The sequence below is a fragment of the Gossypium arboreum genome, chromosome 13 (assembly GCF_025698485.1).
Source record: "Gossypium arboreum isolate Shixiya-1 chromosome 13, ASM2569848v2, whole genome shotgun sequence".
NCBI classification, from domain to species: domain Eukaryota; kingdom Viridiplantae; phylum Streptophyta; class Magnoliopsida; order Malvales; family Malvaceae; genus Gossypium; species Gossypium arboreum.
The window spans coordinates 6,845,842-6,863,704 of NC_069082.1; the positions used below are offsets into that span (position 1 = coordinate 6,845,842).

Sequence of the window (17,863 nt, forward strand, 5' to 3'; positions counted from 1 at the left end):
TTTGATGTCAAAATGATCCCCAACCCTCAATAATACAAAAATACACCCAAAAACACTTAGAATTTCAAGCAATTCCACCAGAATCAACACTTCGATTGGTCAATTCCAAAAACACACAAACTATGTCAAATTTCACGGATCCCAAAACAAAATTTTAATAATGAAAGGAAAGTTTCTGAACCCACACCTGAATTCACGATTCCAACACCAAAGAAGATTAAAACGCCTCCCCAACACAATTTTGAAATCTTTGCTCGAAACCTTGAACTAGCCAAAAACCATCAATGAAAATTAAAAAAGAGAAGAACTTAATGGCAGAGAAACATATATTTTTTTTTAAATCCCCAAGGAAAATAATAAGAAGAGAAGAAAAATAAAATCTGACAAGAGAGTGTGGGGAGAAAAACAAGGGAACGTGAAAATCACTTTGGGAAGTTTTATCCAAAAATATAATTAAAATCAAAACTAATTGGTACTTTGGACTTTAAAACAAAACTAAATTAAGATTATCTCCCCAAACCACACTCATGACAACTCAAACTCAAAACCCAGAGGTACACTAACATACAACAAACCACCAGACCAGCAGGCTCATTCTGCTATCTAAGCACGCAACTAAACACAATAGCACAACCTATTCACTAACCCTAACCCCAAAGTTCAAAACTTTCAACCCCAAAATTCGAGGTATTACATAGGTTATGAAGCTTCTTGCACCTAAAGAATTGAATCAAACAAAAAAAAAATATTAGGAAATCAAATTCAACAATAAATAAATTAAAAGGAAACCAAAATTGAATGTGAACTATGAAAGAGTAAATCAATGGATATGGATAGATGGATAAAATGTCCAATTGAACCCTCAAAGATAGAATTATCCCAACAAACTCAAATATTGGCTCTAATCAATCCTCTAAAAAATATTTCTTAGCAAATTGAAGTTTAAACAACTTCTTCCGAAATCTTGAATAAGATTAAGTAAAAAGAACTTCTGAAAATAAACAAGAGATGAATCTGCAAAAAAAAAAATCCAAATAGTACTTTATTTATAATAGCCCATTTTTCGGTGGTGTCGAAAATGAGGATTTCAGAACCCCATTATTTAATATTTATGATTTTAGTATAAAGTTTAATTGATCCACTAATTTTATCATCTAGAGAGTAAATTAAGGTACAATTACTAAATTGTAAAAGTGGTAAAAGTTAATTGCTGTGGATTTTTAATTAATTGAAGAACCAATTGAAAAAGTGGACCTTTATTAAATCACCAAACGGTTGTAGATGACAACTTTATCCACCAATTTAGTTAATCATCATTAAGTATATTAATTAAAGTTTAATTAAATAAATTATAATTAGTTAGTTATTAAACCAAGTATATAAAACAAAATAAAAGAAAAGATGACAACTTTGCTTCATCTTCTTCAACTTGTTGTGGGTGAGAAAGAAAAAAAAATAGGCTTTTTCAATTTTAAGCTATTGATATTTGAATTTGGTATATATTTAAGTCATTTTCTTATAATTTTTATGTTTTTGAGGTCCTCAAAGCTTGATTTAGCTAACTCATGTACCTATTTATAAAACTGTTAAAGTTTTCAAAAAGTTTCATTGATAATTGCTTGAATTTTTTGGTACTAAATTGTTAGATTTTAAGATTAGAAGTGAAAAATGACTAGTTTGTAAAGTTTAATTGCTAGCTTTTGAACATATGGACTAAAGTGCATAAATTTTGAAATTGATGTTGAATTTCTGTAATTATGGATAATAGGAGGCTGTATAAGGATAATATTGAGATTGATTTTGAAATCAAGGCTCAAATTTGAAAGTCAAGACAATTTTGATTTTAGGGACTAAATTGAATAAAATGCAAAATTTTAGGAAACATTCAAAAAAGTAAATTTGAACTTACTTATACTTATAATAGAATGATAAATGGAATATCACATAGATCAAGAATTGAATTAATCGAAGGATAATTGAGGAAAAACAAAATTTCATATTAGTCCTCAACGTCTTATTTGTTTGTTGTTTTGTCAGGTAAGTTCATATGTGACTTACTTTATTAAATTATGATATGTTTGTATTTTATTGTTTTGATTTTTAGTTTGAATTGTAATGCATATAATATTTTTTGCATCAAATGGACTAAATTGTAAAATATGAAATATATGATTAAAATGAATAGATACATGGTATCAAATAGAGGTGAAATTGTTATATGATTAGATGATATGTATATGATGTTGTTACAAGGTTTAAAATGTATATGGATTGTTATTTGAAATATGAAAAGTGTGCATCCGACGACTATAGGGTTCGAAATGGTACAAATACAGTGATGATGTCGTATGAACTAGTAAATGTTTATGATATGAATGGTATGTCATTAGGGCATTTTATTAGGGTTTTAATGATTGATGGCGTGAGTTCCAGCATGTGTTACCGATTCTCTGAAGTTTGTATGAACAGCATTGAATCATTTTTTATCGATGGCTTGAAATCTAACATGTGTTGTGGATTCTCTAAAAATTGTGTAAGTAGCATCTAATTATCCTTTACTGATGGCTTGAGATCCAACACGTGTTGTGGATTCTTTGAAGCTTGTGTAAACAGCATCAAATAAAGCTTGTATAGTAACCATGATCTGAAGCTTGTGTGAGCAACCCAAATATGTCAATTTATGTGAACAAATCACTCCTGTGTATCCAAATTCAATTTACAAAGATTCACCGGGTGAAAATGGTAATTAAACGAAAATGAAATAGTTAAAAATATTGAATATGAATTTAAACATTAGGTTCGCTAGATGAACATAATTTGAATAGTATATGATATAAATGGTATGATTGTACATGTACATGGAATGAGCACTATGAGCTTGTTGTGTTAAAGAATTAATCTATAAGTTGTATTGTTGAATTGCATATGACAGTACAAAGATGCCAAAGGAACACCATGTTTATGCCAATGTGTTTTAATTACTTAAATTAATGTAATGTCAAGGTAAGTGGAGTGAAATTTTTATGAACTCACCAAGCATTTAATATGCTTATACCATTTTTTCCTTTGTCATTGCATTTGTCACTTGCGGAACATGTCCAGCAGATCAACCAGAAGCTCATACTATCTCGTTGTTGATTTGGTAGCTTTTTCATTGTTTTAAAGTCTGATATTTGTGACATGTATATAGTTGTTGTGAATAGAGTCAAATTCCATTAATATATTATTTGCAATATATGTTATGCATAGTTTTGAGTAATGATAATAGTTGGTTGAATTGGTATGTCGTGATATATGTGTTGGATATATGTGTACGATATTTGGAATGGTATAACTATATGTGAAGTACGAACTGGCAAAGTTATTGGCAATTGGTTTCAATTGAATGTTTTGGTAATTGAATTTGGAGGTGTGTGCAGTATATGAATTGGTAATTTTGGATAGGGACATTGCTGGTTGAAATGGTATATTTGTGGTAAATAGTTTTAATGATGAATATGGCTATTGAAATGGTATTTTGGGAAGTGAATTTGTAATGATCTCAAATGTTATATTTGAAATTGAAATGTCATGGTTAAATGATTGTTTGAATGGTTTAAAATTATATGATATAGGTTGAATTGGATTAAGTTATTTTTTATTTGATTTGGTGCCAATTTGAGGCAGAATGGTTTGGTTGATTGAAGATGGTTAAACGCATGTGTTGATATATATTTTAAATGGTTTTGTTCTGGTATAATTGTGTGTTGTAGAAATCAAAGGCAATAAATGTTAAGTTGGCATAAAGAAGGTACTAAAATGTAGATTTTTGACATTTTGGCTCAGAGGCATCAATACATTGGTGATTTTTCTTAAATTTTCAAACATAAAACTTAAAAATGGTATCGATACAAAGATAAGGTATCGATACTTTGTGTCTAGTATTGATATATTCATTTTAATTCAAATTATTTTGAAATATCGAAGGCCAAAATGGTATTGGTACCTTTATGGGGGTTTCAATACCTATTTTGAAAATTTTAAAAACGTTGCAATTTGGTTATTTTTCATGCTTAAGTTTATAAAAGAGCTTTCATAAGCTCGATTAAGGCTCAAATTTAATTGTGTATCATAATATCTAGGTGCATATGACATGATTGAATATTGGAATGATTTTTTATGATATAATTGATCTAAAATTTTAAAAATGTTGCAAAAAGGTCCCTATTCGATCTCAAGTAGACTCTAAAGCATTTGTATGCTCGTATAAGACCCGGGAAAGAATGTTCATAATATTCAATATTGTATTGTTGTTGATTGTGTAAATGTTGATGTAAAATGATGATTTTACTGTGAAATGGTTAGTAGTTACTTTGACAACAACTGTAGCATCTCGTAGCTCAGACCTGAAGATTGGGTTGGGTGAGGGTGTTACATTATTAATATCAAGAAAAGCATGATGTCCAATGAATATAAAGATGCCTTTACATAGGCTACAAAGTTAAAAAAATACTAAGTCAAGTAGAAGTCTAAATAACTTGGAAAGAAAGAAATTAAGTAAAACTTAACTTACTTGCACATAAAGTAACTCAATTGATGGATTATCATGGAAAGAATTAGCTAACAGTTAGCCCACAATAACATATTATAATTTGGCCGAGTAAAGTCTTAAAAGGATCGTAACAAATAAACCCAAAATAAATGACAAGATCAGACCTAAGTGTCAGACAAGGAAAACCTAAGGATTCATTTAACATTTCGACCTAATAATCCTTAACAAAATCGAATGAAGATCAAAACTTCAAAAATAACTAGAATTCGGTCCCAAAGAGAGAGATCAAGACTGAAATATGGTTAGGTATAGAAAATAAAGTGTAAACAAGAGAAAGATGATAACTTTGAACATGGAGACAAAGGATAAGTAATTCAAAACAATGGTCACGAGAGAATAAAAGAACAATTTAGACAAGAAAGAAAAACAAGATGCATGCAAAATAGACTAGAAGAAAGAACCATATTCGACTAAAGAGAAAAAGAAGACAAAAGCAAACCAAATAATGAAAACTAGAAAACTTACTTGGGAAACTCTTTAAAAATGACTTAGACTTTTCTTAAAGCAACTCTCTTCAAATGAAAGGAAATGAGAATAGCATGAGATTTGTTTCCTTTCTAAGGCTTAGAATTATCTAAAGATTTGCTTCCTTTATAAGGCTTAGAATTATCTAACTCTCCACATTAACCAATTCAATGATGACACATGATAAGTATTACAAAGTATTACAATTCATTGCCAACTAGTTAAGCACATGATAATTTAACTGCCTCTTAGGAAAAAGAATACCTTGTCCAAATGTTCCAAAAATTGTCTAAAAAATATAAATTGTCTTAAAATAACCTAGTTACATTAATAAACACCCAAAATTCAAGAAAGTTAAGAGTATGCAATCTAGGCCAAAATTCTTCAATATTATCGAATCCTGACACTCGATAAAGTTCCCAAGCATGTTCGTATCCAGTATTCTTGGTTGTAATGAATCGATTTTTGTTAGTATCGAAAAGTGTCGATTTCGGGTTGGTATTGTAAACCAAGTTAATCTGGGAAGTTAAACCGAAAGGTTTCCATGAATTATTGTCGGTTTAATGGTAGATCATTAATTAGTGATTAATTAGAATAATTTAGGTAGTTTAATTAGTTTTAATTATTGGGGAAGTGGTTAGGATTAGTTTTATATTTTCATTACTTACCCGTAATTTTATTTTCAATATTTATTGCAAATTTATATCACTTACCTTAATTATAAATCTCAAACTACACAATATAAACAACTTAGTCTGAAATAAAAAAAAAATTGCTATGCTGCAAAATCATTCACCAAATCTAGTGGGGGGTGACTGTTTGGTCGAATCGAGTGAAAATATTTTGAGTTAACCGAGTTAACGAGTCATATTTTATCATCCTATAACTCGATTTAAATTTTATTTAAATCGAGTCAAGTGAAATGAAATTCAAGTTGAGTCAAATCGAGTGAAATTATTCAAGTTAAGTTAAAATCTTGTTACAATATTATTAATTCCATGTTCTAGAACATAAATTTGAAACCATATATATTGAAAAAACTTTTCAAAGCAAAAAAAAAAAGAAGAAGATACTTTAGTATTATAAACTTGAATCATTAATTAACTTATTTAGGTCCCAAAATTATTATTTTAGAACATTTTAAAATTTTACTTTCTTTATATATATTTTTACAGATTTTATGATTTTATTAAAATAAATTTTATAAATATTTTAAATTTAAAAATTATTTAAAATTATTTTGAATTTTTTAGTAATTTTGTTGAGAGAGACAAATTTGCTTGTTTTCAAAATTGAAAAGGACCAAAGGGGTATTTATACTAATTTGTTATTCAAATTACTTGAGTTATTCAAATTGTAAAATTTAACTCGACTAGAATTTGAAATATTCGAGTTGACTCGAATAACTTAATTCGATTAACTCGAAATACAATTTTTTTCAATTTTTTAAAGAATTTTACTCAACCCTGTTCTCAAGCAAAACACGCTAAATTGAATATGAAGGGTTCAAATATACATGCATACCCAATGGTAATTCAGTCACCAAATTTAATTTTAAAATTTTTAATTTAAATGATAAAGTATGTTTTTTTAGACGATCTTTATTTTGGTTGATTATTATATTTTAACTGTTTATTTGTTATTGTTTTGACGGAAAGAAGGGGGGCAGCGTGAAATGAATGCGACAGTGAAAAAAAAGAGAAGATAATTTTGTTTTAAGTCCCTCAAAATTTTAATTCTTTACAATTTAATATCTAATTTTAAGTTTCAAATTAATTGATTTAATCCTTTAAGCCTGTTTTAAATTGTGCAATTGTATTCCTTACAACATGTTTTAATTTATTAATTGAGCCCCAAGGTGTAGTGATGGTTTTATGCAATTTAAAAAATTGTAAAACGGTTAAATATTACATTTGATTAGCGTAAAATTATTAAAAATAGGATGTGTGCAATCTTATTTTCATGTTATTGAAATAACACAACCACGTGCTAATTGTATATATCTTAAATACATATTTCATATCATATATATTATGTAACAAAATTTTTACATAAATATGGTAACATTCAGTTTTTTTTTACAAAAAATTAAGTTTCATTAAATCAAATGTTCAAAAGCGCCACAATAATGTGTCTTGTTTAAGAGCCTCTAACACATTATTAGGAAGTATGTTAAATATTTGTAAACTTGAATACCATGCTAAACTGAACTTAGTTAATCTATCCACACTTATGTTGCACTCTCTGGGTATATATCTGATCTCCCACTGTCCTTCAGAGTTTATAACCCGTTGGATCCTTCTAATCAAGGTAATACTTGAATCTTTCGACCCTATCACTGTTAAGGATCTAATCACCTCAAGATTATCTGTCTGAATTATGGCCATTTTGTAACCTTATTTAACAAGATGAGAAGCCTGTCTAGAATACCTCAGAGTTCCTCTTCAAAAGGTGTACATCTGCCCAGATAGCGATTAAATCCCAATACTCAATTGTCAACCGGATCACGTACCACACTGCCAATATAAGCATTCCCGAAGTTTCTAGCCACTGCACCATTAGTGAATAAATGAACTCACGTTCCTTCAAAATGAGTTTGGTCACCCACTTTTAGGAGGTTGACCTTGGATCCATTGTGATAGAGATCAAATTGATGTGCCCAGTTGAGAGAAGCTTTGACAATTTCTGGTAAATATCTTAATCCCATTATTAATGCGTTTTTGGATGATTATTTATGCAAATTGGTGAATTTGATCCTCCTAATCCTTTGAATTCATGTTCTTATACTTAGGTGAGCATTTGGGAGTAGAAGGAGAGAAAAGCAAGCGAAAATCGAAGAAAAAGAGCAGATTTCAAGAGCCACACGGGCTAGTTACACGCCATGTGAGTCACATGGGCTGGACACATGTCCAAGTGCCAACCCGTGTCGATTTCGCAACCTGCTTCCCAAACAGGCGGAATTAATATTTATTTTACGTGATAAATACTTGATTCTTGTTCTTAATTATGTGTGTTTATTTCTTGTTTTAATATTTCCGGGATATTAATTCATGTTTAATGTGTTTAATTCAATAGAGGAAAAGTCCCTGTTTAAGAGTAAATCTAGCATAATTGAGTAGAGTTGCATGCAATCCTAGAAATAGGACAACATAAATCTACCAGATTAGAGTCAAATCTAATAAGAAAATCCATAGATTGAGTTAATGCGACGATGAGGGGTTTTAATTAGAAAGAGATTTCAATTAATCAACCTAGAGTCAGTTGTTCTTATTCTCGAAATAGGTATTAACATAATTTAAGGATTTCTATGGATCAAGACACCAAGTGAATAAATCATTTAATTCAGATTCATAATAATAGGTGAAATCTAGGTGGATTCTTTCCTAGTATTGTCTCTCTCATTGATTATCTTTCCATTATTTTCCTTATTCGTTCTCTGTTGAGTTCTTAGTTAAATTAATTTCGTAAATTTAGTTTAAAACCGATCACTCTAATTTGTCGACTAAATAATAAGAAAACAGCAATTACTAATACTCTTAGTCCTCATGAATACGATATCTCTACTCACCATAACTATATTATTTATCAATAGGTGCACTTACCTTAGGCGTATTTTTAATTAGTGACGTGAGAAACGTCAACTTCATAAGCTGCCCAGGTAACATTCAGTTTTAAATCAGTTATAAGTTTAACATTTGATACCTGTAATATGTTGACAAATTAGAGCTTCCTTTCAATTTTCAATTGTTAGTGAAATGTTATCATGGTAATTTTCAAGCAAAAAGTCAAATTAAGTATAAATGAAAAAAAAGGAAATTGTTTAGAAAATATAATTTTATCTATTTGGTTAATGCTTAAAATATAAAGGAAATTGTTGCATTTGTTACATACTGAACATTTTTTTAGAGTTAATTAGATTGAAATTGATATGGTCTAGTGAAAATTAAACATTACATTAAAAGTATCAAATGATATAATCATGGTTTAAGGTAACAAATTGGTTTATATTGGAAAATTGTAAACGTTGTTTAATATAATTTACTAAAATCATGGAATAATATCGGGAAACAGATTTTATGAATATTTTTAGGATTTGCATTAATATAAAATATGAATTCCAAAAGTTTAAATTTGTTTATGCGCGTTTTATCATTAGTTTTAGTTCGATTGATATGGGTATTATTGTCAATGTAGATGGATATGAGTTCAAGTGCACTAAAGTGTATTATCCTCCTATTTATGAGTTAAGGAGGAACTATAGATAATTTTAGGCATTATATTAAAAAAGTATATACGATTTCCTAGGCTATATTATAAATAAACAGTAATATTAAATTTTAATTTACCTCTATCCCTTTCCATATCTATTTTTCTCCAATTAAAGCATAAAACTTTCATAGCTTTATTAATTGCATTGTCTGTGAGTATAGGAGAAAATAGTACAAGCCTTCTAAAGCATCGAATGTAGTATTAAAATCTTCAACTTACCATGTCATATATAATTATAGCTATAAATAGTTGCTGTCCATTTTCTTGTCCAATGAATATAGACTTCTTTTATTCTAGACGTAAGTATATTTGTCTAATTCAATGTTCAACATTCTTGCACCCTAATTTGAAGGGACTTTTTAAAATATGTTTGTTGAAGTTTAATTAAAATTTCTATTTAATGAATACGTGTATATTTATTGTGTTAAGTATAGTTTGAGTTCAAGTTACGCTAATCACATTAATGTTAGAACTTTGCCCTCATCATATAATTCATCAAAATAAAGTCTATTTAATCAATTACAAACTTATTCACCTAAATTAAAAGAAATATATATATATATATATATGCATAAGGTGGGACTTGAGATCTCAAAAGAATTAAGGTCTCATGAACATATATATATATATATATATATATATTATTTGAAAATCTTAAATCGTAATCTAATTATATTATATAATGACTTCAACATATATTTATACTTATATTAAACATTATATGCAATAATGAAAATAAATAAAATAAAAGGATAAGAAAGAAGCTGGAGGGCATGATTTTTGGATTAATGCATAGTCAAGTTTGATTAGACTTTTGATTAAAATGAAAGCTCACATGGTTATATGAGTAGTGTCTTTTACTTAAATATGTGGCCTTCAGCTCATATTTGTCTGTGTATGTATATATAAAGTCACCGAAACATAGAGTCATAGGGTGAGCGGTCGAGCCCTTTGGCCATGGGGCTTGTAATGTATTGCAGCAGCCATGGGCGTCCCTATGGATTCTGTCGTGGAAAGTATGGATAAACTCGGCATTAGCGACGGCCGTCATCTATCGTCTACAGTTGAAAAAAATCAAGGTATCCATATAAAGAAATATTTTTTTTTACTTTCATATTGAGAAATTTAAGGATGAATTTTTTTTAAGGTAGGAAAAGGAATAAAGAAAAAGAATTTTAATTAATAAGTCAACATTTATGGGTGTCAGAGTTCGGAATTATTTATTTAAATTTTAATTAAGACCTCAACTCTTATTGATGTCGAGTATAATTTAACGTTTTGGTTATTTACTCTTTCTTGTTTGAAGTTGATCCCATGGGAGTTGATAGAGTAAGGCTGAATTCAACACCCATAGATGTCTAGGTTCTAAGTCTGATTTGTTTACTGTTAAACATGTTTTCTTTTTGTAAGTATGAAACAAATAGGAGTAAATAGTCAAAATGTTAATCTAAACTTGATATTAATAAGAACCAAGCTCAAAGTTCGTATTTAAATAAATAAGGTTGAACTTAACACTTATGAGTATCAGACTTTATCACTCGAAATTCAATTTTTTTTGTTTCTTTCTTGATTCCAAAAAAATTCAGTGATCAGAATTCTTATACTAAACTCGACACCCTTGGATGTTAAGGTACTCCTAAATAACCATATTCTAAGAAATAAGTTTTGTAAGAATGTATGTTGAGAAATAATATAAAATTTCTCAATATCAAAATTAAAACCCTAAAAGGGATTAGAATAAGATTTTTCTTTTCCATTTAACATGATCCATATTAGTTTCTAAAAATTTTAAAATTTTTATGAAGTTTAATGAGATTTTAAAAACATAAATAAAATTAACATAATTAAGAATTTTCAAAAGCTTAAGAAATGAATGAAATTTTGAAGAAAAAGTTTTAAGGGCCAAGCCTTCGGCTCCTATTACCATTTATTCCTGCAAAATAAACCCAAAATAAAATGACGATGAATTTAGTAATATCCATCCTCTTTCCTAAAATATTAAAAAAATAAATATATCAAATATTTTTATGAACCCAAATAAATTCATTCAATTTTTGAATCACGTCCAACTAAGAAAAATAAATAAATAAATAAAATTAAATTTCAACAAAGTTATCATTTACTGTCAAGGTTTAAGGTTTAAAGATTAGACATAATTAATATTTTGAAACATTTTTATTTTGCAACTGAAATATTTTGTTTAGAATTGAGTTGCAAATGAAAAAAATTCATGTAATTTTTAAACAATAAAAGTTAATTTTATTACAATTTGGTTATATTTAATTCTTTTTATAGTAAAATGATTAAATCGATTAATTTCATAATAGAAAGACTAATTTGATTAAAGTTGTATAATAGAGAGACTTGGTAGGTATTTTCACCCAACTTTTAATGGCCAAAACATAACCAATATTTTCCCTCTGAAACGACAAGTGGGGTTGAAGCCCAACCAGAAAACCAGACAAATGGGGTCTTCAGTCTTGACTAAGAATGACCCTCCATTAAACCCATGAACCTTTTTCTAAATTACGAAAAATAAAATATTTGGCCTTAATGTTGGTAAATAAATTGATAGTTAATAAAATCAGTCTGGATAATTATTTTTATTATTTTAACAAAATTTTAGAATTTTTACAATTTTTAATTACTATCAATTTCTTTTAATTTTCTAAGTGGTCAAAACCGTTCAATTTTATTAAAAATCGAAAATTTAACTTGTTTGACCTCTAGTTTTATCTTTTTATTTATAAATTGAGGATAATTTATTAAATAGTTCTAGACATCAAAAAGAATAAATATAAGCAAAACCTATAATGAGATTATTAAAAAAAGAAAGTAATAAATCTCCAATTTGCAAATCATAATCATTAAATGCATTTAGGTTCAATATAGAAGTCATTTTATAAATAAATAAATCGTAAGGTGAGTTTGGATGAGCGGTACGCTTATTTACAGTTAGTGTAAAAATAACGGTAGCGGTGAGATTAGATATTATAACGATATTATAGTGTGGACACACCGTACCATAGCGTACCACACCACACTCAATCGCCTATTCAAACTCACCTATAATCTCTCTTTTTCAAAAAAAAAAATTCAATTTAAAATTAAAAAATCCCCACAAATCGAGAGATTTCTTGTTGGTATAAATATGAAACAATTCTTTCAGTACGTGGCTTTTAGGTGGTGGCTTTTAATGATCAAACAGGCATGACGGTTGAAAGTGGCATATCAATTTATTAATAAACTATTAAGGCTTAGACCAAACATTATTTATTATTGTGAACCGACCCAGATTTGTTTTTGTTATACCAATTTGACCCAGCGGGTCCACAATTAAGTTACGTGCCCCAAAAACCACAATCATCTTCTCTACAAGCCAACCTAAGCCTTGGCTTAATAATAATGACTAAATTACATAGTGAATTAGCTGAAGAAGACAATCGGAGAAAGTACAGACAGTGAGACTGGTGATATGTTTAAAGATTTCGGCAATGACCAAATTGATACTTGGTTAAATTCTTTGATATGAATGTTGGATGCGAATGCTTTAAGAAAAACAAAAAGCCTCAACAACATAACACAGAATTTGTCTCTATAGAAAATGGGTAAAGTAGGAGGCTATTGAGAGAAGAAAAACAAGATTTTCAGCTACATGGAGGAATTCTCAATCAGCATTGTATTAGTTTTTATTATGAATTGGTAAATTATGAGCTCGGGTCATTCTTGTTTGAATCCTTTTTTTTTTTTTTTAAGTCAGATAAATTTGAGTTATTGTTTCTTTAGAATCAAATTGGGTTATTCAATATTCTACGAGAATTTAAACATATTAATTTTAACTTCAAACTTAAATTTAATCTAATTAATTTGAAATCGGAGCTAGATAAAATTAAACCTCTAAATAGATATATATAAAAAGCAAAGTTATTTTATCGTTGTTTTTTTTCTTTTAATTACCATCTTCACTCAATCTGCAAATTGTTGTTATTTATTAATTAGTCATTTGTTATAGATTGGAAGCATATAGGCATGAAATTTTGGCCCAAAACAATACCAAAAATGCTAAATAGGGTTCCAACCCAAAGTGAAATTGTCTTGAAAGATCATTTGCTAAATAGGATTGCGCGAACAAATGTTTTCTCGGTGCTCTTGGGCGTGAAAACTTCATCTCTGTCGTCATTTCTCTAACAGAATAAATTGGTGATCATAAGTAAGTTATCGAATAAAGATTGATGCTTTATCACTATTAGTTGAAGCCTTGATTCAAGGGACTTGTCAATTGATTGACAAGGCTTATCAAGTTGATTTTATTCTGTAGGAGGCACATTTTCTTTGTGAGTATGCGACTTTGGATGCTAGGAAATCTGATAATCTTGTTCAAGTTACTTATTATCTGTTTTTATTTATTCTTTTGTTTTGAGATTTTCGTATTTTTGTCTAGTACTAATAAATTTTCTTACGCAATATTAAACTTAACTAATAGAGACGTGTTGATTGGATAATATTATATCCTAAATTAGACTTTTTAAACATAAAACGATTGTGTTTGAACTACTATACTATAGTTGTTTCTATTGTTTTCTTCTCCATATTGCCTTTTACTTTTATGAACTTAAAAGTTTTTGTTCTATCACACGTTGCAATCAACTTTGAATGGAATTAAATGTTAAATTCCTACAGTATTGATGAAAATCTTCCATTCCCTAATCACATAATTCAACATTACGTCAAGCCAATAATATGATATTACCAAGAATGTCAAGCTTCGGTAATTTAAAAATCATTTTCGGACTTAATTTTTCTTATTAATGTGACAATTTTACTTTATTTTAATGATTTCAATCCATTTTCACTACAACTAAAATGAAAATTATAATAAATACTAATTAATTAAACCCTCCAATTCTTTTATATGCTTTTTCGAATAAAATTTTAACTATATTTTACTATTCATCGTTTGTCTATTATATTATACTTTATGGAACATTATCTTTTTGTTTTTCGTTCATTAATTATTATTATTATTATAAGTAAAAATTATTATTTAATTACTTATTATATTTTTCTATTCACATGTATTTTATCAAATCACCCAAAATAAAATAAACTTTACTAACATGGCATACAAGTGAATTATTATATAAATTAACATTTAGTTAATTTTTAAAATTTAAAATATATATACATTATTTTTTAAAAATAATTAAAATTAAAAATATTAAAAATATTTTATTTAAAAAATTAATTAAATGCTTATATGCCACCTACTTCGTAATTCACATGTATGCCACATCATCAAAATTTTAAAATGTTCACTTTTTCATCAATTTTGAGATGATTTGACAAAAAATACAAGTTCATTGATCAAAAGAGATAAAAAAATTAAATACAAAGCGCTTTTTTTTTTTTGGGGGTGAGGTTGGAAGATAAAGTGAAATTGGAAACTGAAAGTAATAGAGAGCAACATGGGCATTTGGTCTAGTGGTATGATTCTCGCTTAGGGTGCGAGAGGTCCTGAGTTCAATTCTCGGAATGCCCCAATTACACTGTTTCCTTTTTTTATCTTACCACAGAACCAGTTTCTAAAGGTAGAATAAAATAGAAGCTTATCTGAGAAGATGAAGACTTTTGCAGTGAATAAGAAATAAACTATGCCATTTTCTAAAGTTCATTTTTTTTGCGCCTTTAATCTTATAGTCAGAAAAATCTAAGATCTGCAACAAATAAACAGAACTTCAGGCTAGCTGTTTTGTTTTAGAGCCCTTTTTGAAGTTCAAATCAAAAGATTTAATTCCTAAGACCCAAAACTTGCAAACTATCTCTTGCACTAATAAGCCATTCACCAAAGGTCAAAACAAATTTCAACCCTAACTTCACCTAAATTACAAGAAAGACTTCACAGTTTACAGTAGTTAACATCCCTTGCACCTATAAAAGTTTATAGTTATGTTCTTCAGCTTGGGTATATATCCGACAGGGGTATGATTAGTGTTTTCTAAGTTTTTCCATGTATTTGGAAGATCTTCGAATATCACATTGCCATATCGGAGTGTTGGGACACTGGTACATCAAGAAAAACAAAGAGTCCGACCAACATTGGCCTAATAGCATTCATCCTTCAGAGCCTTGCAGAGAAAATGCTTTTAGGACATGTAACTTTATTAGCAATTCCTGCCAAACAGCTATGGAAGTGTTACTGGATGCTCCTCTAAACAACTCGGAAGCACTTCACCCTAATTCCACTAGCAGAAAAGCTCACAAACAATCCAGTTCTTACTTTGGCTATATAAATGCCAACATCACAGAAAACAAAATTGGGCATTTGGTCTAGTGGTATGATTCTCGCTTTGGGTGCGAGAGGTCCCGAGTTCGATTCTCGGAATGCCCCAAAATACCTTTTCTGCTTTTTTATCTTACAACTTGTTGATCTGCCATAACCTCTCCAACTCACACATGGAATGGAAACATATTTGGGTAGAAGGTTAAAACACGTCTCTATTGCATTTCGTCTACAAGGCCCACAAACAAAATGGTATTTCGTGGTCAACTCTCTTCATGATGGTCTGATTGTCCTGTAAGTTTAGCCTTTTAGTTGACCCAAGTCTGACAAGTATTATAAACTAATATCATTTCTATGATACAAGAGGAATCGATGGTCCAAGGTTTAAGAGGCAAAGGTGGCATCAAATTCTAACAGGGAACTATAACTTTAGTACAATAAAAGCAAGAGACATTAATCATTATAGCAAGGAGATCATAATAGGAGAATACCAAAAGCAAGAGAAGAGAAGCAATGGGCGGCTCGTGGTATTTGCCTATTGAGAGTTAATAAGAATCTCAGAAACTCACAGAAAATACTAAACATTTTAAACACAAAATTTGGCATTTGGTCTAGTGGTATGATTTTCACTTAGGGTGCGAGAGGTCCTTAGTTCAGTTCTACCCACCCCCTTTCCTTGAACTTTCCTTAATTTTAAATATATGATCAGAGAATCAGCTTGTAAACATCAGATCTATTTGTTTCCTGACAAGTTCCTTTGTAATGAATAAAAATAAATAAATAGATTGTGCCCTTTTCAAAAGTAAACTGTTGACCTTAAAGCTATCCACAAAGTCAACTTTAAGAAAAACATCAGATCTATTTGTTTTCTGACAAGATTCCTTTGTAATGAGTAAAATAATTAGATTGAACCATTTTCAAAAGTTTAAAATATTTTGTTGGTCTTAAAGCTATTCCACAAAAAGGACAGGTTAAAATCAACAGAATAAATATGCAGCAGGGCAGATTAAAATATTTTACTGAAGATGCCTATCTATAGTGCAGCCAAAAACATAGAGCTAAAGAGGCAAAGTATTTTTTTCCTCTTTTCTGAGTGAATTCCTATCTTCTGTATCTGCTAAAACTACTTTTATTTCTTTTTTCCTGATCCAACTACCACTAGACTATATACTATGTGAGCTAGCTATACCCCTTCCCTAAACACCCACTGCCTTACCCTTTGGAGGTGGGATTCAGACCTGCATACTTATTTAATAACCAAACAATTTTAGCAGCTAAATTAAGATCTAATGACTTTCATAAACAGCTTGAAAAGTTTACTAGGACATTAAACAGTAATTAGGTTTTTACTAGCTGCCTAGTGGTTTCATAATTTCAATTTTTATACTATTTTGAAATATAAATCAAAATATTCTAATGTCTAAGTACAGTAATTAGCAAAGCACTGATTCATGGTTAAAAGAAATTTATAAAATTTAGGCGATTCATTACCTATAGATGTTCTGGCCTCTCGAGGGATCCATATTCTGAATTAATAACTATAAACAGCTATTATATATATATATATATATATATATATATGAAAGTTGTAACCTGGTACTAATGCAATTTCAAAAGCCCTTAGCATCCAATTATAGCAGGCCAATGATACATTGAACCACATCAAAAGTGAGAGATCTGAAAATTTTGGTCTTCTATGAATGGGTCTACCAACAGTTAATAGGAGTTTAATAACCAGTTCCTAGCTGCCTGATTGCCCAAGAAGTTCATCTTTCAACCATTGGTGTGAGTACCAAGGTAGTGTTCAAATAGCAGAACAATTTGCTCAGAAGTCAGCAGATAAACATCAAAACTTAGCACAACTTGAAAAAAAGAGCTAATAGCTAAACCAAATTCAGTTAAACATTGAAGATTGGGCATTTGGTCTAGTGGTATGATTCTCGCTTTGGGTGCGAGAGGTCCCGAGTTCGATTCTCGGAATGCCCCAATTCCTAGTTTCTTTTTATCTTGACTTCATCTTGAACTTTCTGCTAACATCAGTCGGTAATGAGGGGCCATGAATACAAGGAACAGCCACATTGTTGGTCTGCACTAACATCAGGAAACATTAGATCTCATAACCACTCAGAGAAAAGGCATCTCATACACATGGAAAGAAGACACATTTGAGGAGCCAGGTTAAAACACAAGGAAGCCTCTCTTGAATTTGGCTTTGCAGGGCCCATGAATAAAACAACAAATCGTGATAAACTTTATGC

At 29.4% G+C, this 17,863-nt stretch overlaps 3 non-coding genes across 3 annotated transcripts; all 3 read left to right on the top strand.

Moving 5' to 3' along the window:
* Positions 1 to 14,792: 14,792 nt before the first annotated feature.
* On the top strand, positions 14,793 to 14,864 carry TRNAP-AGG (transfer RNA proline (anticodon AGG)). Its single transcript has one exon. It is a non-coding gene; the product is annotated as a tRNA-Pro (tRNA).
* Positions 14,865 to 15,641: 777 nt separating this feature from the next.
* Positions 15,642 to 15,713, top strand: TRNAP-UGG (transfer RNA proline (anticodon UGG)). The gene has a single exon. It is a non-coding gene; the product is annotated as a tRNA-Pro (tRNA).
* Positions 15,714 to 17,519: 1,806 nt separating this feature from the next.
* On the top strand, positions 17,520 to 17,591 carry TRNAP-UGG (transfer RNA proline (anticodon UGG)). The gene has a single exon. It is a non-coding gene; the product is annotated as a tRNA-Pro (tRNA).
* Positions 17,592 to 17,863: the final 272 nt, after the last annotated feature.